Consider the following 6,000-nt stretch of genomic DNA (forward strand, 5'->3'; position numbering starts at 1 on the left):
GAATCCCTGCTGTAGGGGTTCAATTCAGCACATAGACAACAGTCATCACTGCTTCAGCCCAATAACCATTTGGCAGACATTTCTCATTCAGTATAGCTCTAGGTAATTCCATCAAGACCCTGTTTTTCCTCTCTGCAACACCATTTTGCTGCGGTGTATAGCTACATGTGAGCTGTCTTCTGATCCCATATTTAGCAAGTTACATGTCAAAGTAATTAGAGACATATTCACCTCCTCCATCTGATCTCAAACAGGATATGTAGCAGCCCAACTCATTTTCATCATGCTTCTTGAAGTCTTCGAATGCATCAAACACATCATCTTTATGCTTCAAAACATAAAGCCAAGTGTACCTGCTGAAATCATCAATAAATGAGACATAATACCGTGCACCTCCAAAAGAAGCATTATGTGAAGGACCCCAGACATCAGAGTGCACCAACTGTAAAGGCCTAGTGCTGTTTTTTACATGTTTCATGAAAGAAAACCATGCCTACTTCCCAAACTGACATGCAGGGCATACATGACCAAAGTCATTATACTTGAATTTAGGTAATCCAAGTACTACTTCCTTCTGCTGCATAGATTTCAGCTTTTGTACATTGACATGTCCAATCCGCTTGTGCCAAATCTCTACATCACTCTCATCATGAGCAAACATGGCTGCCTTAAGTCTCGAAATGGTCGCATCCAATGTAAACATCCTGCCATCCCTTGTGCCCTTGGCAATTAACTTGCAGCCATTTCCATACTCCTCAATGAAGCATCCATCTTTGTTAAATCTCACTTGTAGATTCCGTTCTGCCATTTGACCCACAGACAAAAGATTCTTTGTTATAGTCGGTACATGTAATACATCATGCAGACCTTTCTTCTTGCCATTAGGCATCATAAGAGGAACAATCCCTTTATGCTTTATGTCATGTTGGGTGTCATCCCCAGTACATACATGACCATGTGTACCTTCAACCATCTCATCGAACCACTCTCCATGCAGTGTCATGTTGTTTGACACTCCAGAGTCAATGTACCATCTATCATCTCTATCATGTCTCGATGCATTTTTGGATACATGTTGCATGGCAAAGAGTCTATCAACTTTCTCATCATGAGCACCACGGGAAGATGCATAGTGCCCATGCTGTCTACCCTTTGCCTTCATATCTCCTGCTTCTTGTAGCAATCCCATACCTGCCACAATAATGACAATCTTTGTCCTTGTTGGACTGATCAGAAGACTACCATGAACCAGATCCACCACCTCTACCTCGGAGTGATCTCCCCCTGCCTCTAAACCCGCTAGATCCACATTGGCCTTGTGTATTTGCACCATGCCAATTACCCTTCTGTTGATGCTGTCCATAAGCATTACGAGTGTCACCACGACCTCGAAATGAACCACGACCTCTAAATCCTCTGCCATGCTGGCTAGAGTATAACACAATGTCTCTACTCTGAGATGCACTGGAACCTGTATTCAAACCAAGTTTGACCTCCTCATGCAGCAACAAAGCAACTAGCTCTTCCTAGGTAGGGGGCTCTTCTCTAACAGAGATGGATGTGTCAAAACCTTTGTACTCTTTCCCTAATCCATTCAAGGCAACAACAATCATATCATCTTCTGATACACTTGAGCCAATGGCAGCAAGTTGATCAGCTATGGTCTTAATCTCCGTGGTATACACCTAGATGCTCCTACCATTCCTAGACACGTTGTTGAACTGTTGTTTCAACTGGATCTTTCGTGCATGTGTCATGGTTCCATAATTTTTCATCAGTATGTCCCAAGCATCCTTCGGAGTCTCACATCCAGTGATTTGAATTACCATAGCATCAAATATACATAGAGAGAACCAATGCAGCACCTTGCATGCTCTCTCATTCCATAGCCTATAAGCTCTTTTTTGTTCATTAGTTGGATTCATTGCAGGCAACTTAGAAGCAACCTCATCTCCTGTACATAGATCCCAATAACCTCTGCCAACCAGAAAGTTTTTCATCCTAAATTTCCATAATGCAAAGTTCTTGTTGTCTAACTTTTCTCCAACTATCTGAGTGATATTGTCAGTCCCATGTGCATTAGCCATGATGCAATAGACTGTCTATCAAGTGCTTGACTCCCTGCAAGTCGATAAGTATCACTAACCAAGTTCAGTCAACAACAATTTATGAAAATTTTTTACAATTAATTGCAGTAAAAAACCAAGGTATTTCAGCCCACTGATAACCCAAAACATCCCACAAACAAGTGGTCTCAGCTGTCGGTATAACTGTCAATACATAAGCTATGTACTTGCTTCAGCTTAAGCTTTTGCAACCTCACTGCCAGGGTGAATACATGCAGTCTAAAAACTGTAAATTGTGAGTAACTAGCAGCAATTCCAATGTCAAACCTGAGTGTTATTCATGTCATACATGTCCCAAAACTTCCCAGATAGCTGCTAGTACATTTGGCAGGCAAGACATAAGCACAGAGGCACAAAACAGTGCATAACCAGCAAGTATAAGTGACATAAATTTGCTTACAGATCACCAACAACCAATATTCTAGCAGCCAAGATGTATTTCAGCTTCAAAAGTCTTCAAGACATGTCATACATTTACTTTGTAGTGGCAAGTTCAATGAGCATTTGAGTAGGCATAGACAACCTGTCTTCATTAATCACTGTCAAAGAGTACATGACTGTTCATACCCATGACTATTCACAACCAGCCCAAGCACTATCAAGGGACTTATTTTAGGTTCAGATTTGAATATTCAGCAGCATCCAATGCTTTCCTCAATCCTCCATACATTCAGCATGCATATATAAGTTCATATAGGTGATAGAAGCTCCAAAGTGACATGTATTGCTTTTGCAAGATACAATGCTTGTCATTCACTGTGTATGACAGTTTTCAACCATTAACATATTTTAGATCTGAATTATTTCAGTGAGCAACTTTAGCTCAAATGCATTTCATCAAGTACATATGTCCTCTTGGCATATACCTTTGCTCCATCGATGCTTTTGGGTATGTTTGAAGGCTCCAGATTCATGTCATAAATGCATACATGCTTTGTAATGCCTATATACAGCAAGCCACTGTTTGTTCCAGACCTACAGTCTTTGTTCTCAACTCATAGGTGAGCTCTCACATAAGCATTTACACCTTGTACTCTTCAAGTACCTTCCACTAGTCTTTGTCAGGTATTTAGTCACTTCATATCACTTGCATATGATGTTTTTCAGCCACGAAGATGTCTGCAGAATACAGGCACAGTTTGTGCAGATCTGTCCTCTGCTCCAGCAGCTCGATTTGATGATGGTGATGATGATGAAGCACACACTAGTGCTTAATACCCCCTTCACAAGGCTCTAAACAAGCCATAGACAATAGCTTGAACCATAGAGTAAGCAATCACACAATGCCTACCTTCCATCACAATGACAGCTTGCTTGATCTTTGAGAACCCTTGATCTTCCACTCCTGCAAGTCTTCTTGACTTCCTCCTGCTCCAAAGTGCTCAACCTGGCAATGCTCTAATACCATGTTCAAAGATAAGAGAGAGAGAGAGACAGGGAAACTCAATCTCCATGAACCTTCAGGTTCCCATAGCTTTCTTCATTATTTCACACTAACTGAGAAGCACTCAAATACAATGTAAAGTAACCTAGTCTTAGTGTTGACTAGACTGACTAACTCTAGTCAGGTCACCTACTAACACAAACCCGACTTATTCAATGTAGTCACATGGAGACAGCACACACCTAGTTGTCACATATGTCAGTCACACATAAAGACGTACCTACTAAGCTTGACTTCTAACAATTTTGTGGCTAAATGTCTCACTTGATGGCAATTTCCACACCATGTATTAGACTGCATCACATCTTTTCCACCTCCTGTAGGATTGGATATGCTAGATATGTTGGCGGTATTCACCTTCAATGTCTGTAGCTATTCTGTAATCACATCCATAAGCTCCTTCTTGATGACTGCAACTGAATTGGATAGGTAATCCTTTAGATTTTCACCTCTTGTAGGACTTGTAGTAGGGTCCTCTATTCTGGTTCTGATTCAAAGCTCCTCTTGAGACGGGGGGTTGTTGGTTCCAATTGGTAGGATTCCACTATTATTGAGTCATCATTGGGGGAACTGTCTGAGGCAACTACTATTATGGTTGAACCATAATTTGAGACAGTGTCATTTGGCATGGAAGGAGGTAGGACTCCTCTTCTTGAGGTCATCGACATCCTTGCTTCTACTTCATCATACAGTATTGCACCTTCCACTGTAGCTTGCAGATTGACTAGTCTTCTTAAATCCACAAACTTGCAAAACTTCTGGTTGTAAGCCTCTAAGGAAAAGTCCTTTTTGGATGCCTTCATCCAAATGATGGTTGGTCCATCTCTTCAGTATGGATTCCATTCGTGAGACATAAGCTTCTATTCATTCACCAAAGGATTGTTGACTTAGTTTCATGAACTCCTCTCATATCCGCTCTTCAAAATCTTCATGCTTGAATTTAGTGAGAAAGGCCAACTTCAGGTCGTCCCACATGCCAAAATTTCGTGTTGCTTTTCTCTCTTACCATTAAAACGTTACACCTTTGAAAGTGGCAAGGAATATTGCCAACCAATGCTCAAGGGTTCTGGCATTGTTAGCCACACATGCTACTATAAACTCTGCTACATGAAGATCAAGGTCTTCATTGTGCTCTCTCTTAAAGATGGGCAATGGGACTAAATTTGTTGGCCTGTCATCATCAATATTTCTAGGACAGATTTGACTAGGAACGGGACCTTGAGTCACCATGGGGATTTCTATAAACAATGCCGTTAGGGCGTCAAAAGAGGCTTCTATTGCTAGCTCATTCTCAGCTTTGATTTTTGCATTCTCTCTTCTCACATTATGGGAGGGGTTTTATCAATAGGTCATATCAACTAGGGATCAGAGATAGAAAGAAGTAGAGATAGGAGATGAAAGAGAAGGAAAATAATACACAAGAGGTAAACAAAATAAAGAAAAAGCACAATGAATTGAATCAATATGTATTGACAAAACTTGAAATCCTTTGTTTGGCACTACTCAAAAACAATCTCCAGGCATTAGATCTCTTGGAGCTTCTTGGTAGAACAAAAACGTAGATCAAAATAACAGCTCCTTCTCTGTTGCTCGGAACCCAAATCTGATGGCTTCGTTGGCTTTGAAAGGGGGGTAAAATTGCAGGACACCTCTCTAGGATCTCTCAGATCACTCCTTCCTCTTCCAGTTCAAAGTGTAGTTTTTAGCCTGTCAACTGCAATCGCGACCTGTGCGATTTCGCCAATCTTTCTTTTTTATGAAAAATCAAAAAATAACTAAAAGAGCAACTTGCTTTTTGCATGCCATCCTAACCTAGAATTTTTTCTAGCTTTTTCGGATATTTATAATAAATAATTTCAAAAATAGACTAAAATTGTCCAAAAATCTAGTATTTTTTGATCATCTATGCCAAGACACTAGCACTAATGACTCATATGTCATTGACTCTATTGATCAATAAGAAAGTCAGATGACGATGCACTCCAGAGTTTTTCACACCGTGCCCACGTTGTCGTACTGCTACGCATCCAAGGTGTGGAATCCACCAAAAAGTTGTGTGAGTGACATTTTTTACTTTGTACATATTTAGTTGTTGTGTTTGCATTTTTGTTCTGCATGGGTAGTATAGTGGAGAGGGGGTTGGAGCAAGAGGAACTTATCTGTAATGCTCTAGTTGGCATGTATGTCAAGTATGGAAACCTACCAGATGCTGATGCTTGCAAAAATATTCATCTAGACATATTTATTGAGAATACCATGATCTCTATATACAGCAAGTGTGGAAGCATTGCGAAAGCAGAGATTGTGTTTGATGGCTTATCAAATCCAAATGTTGTCTCGTGGACTGCAATGCTCACCACTTATGTAGAGCTAGACCAGGGGGAGAAGGCACTTCAGTTTTACAGACATATGTGGTCGGGCTTCAAGCAT

This window comes from Lygodium microphyllum, chromosome 3 (genome assembly GCF_053477565.2).
Source record: "Lygodium microphyllum isolate KBCC chromosome 3, Lygodium_microphyllum_v1.1.10, whole genome shotgun sequence".
NCBI classification, from domain to species: Eukaryota; Viridiplantae; Streptophyta; class Polypodiopsida; order Schizaeales; family Lygodiaceae; genus Lygodium; species Lygodium microphyllum.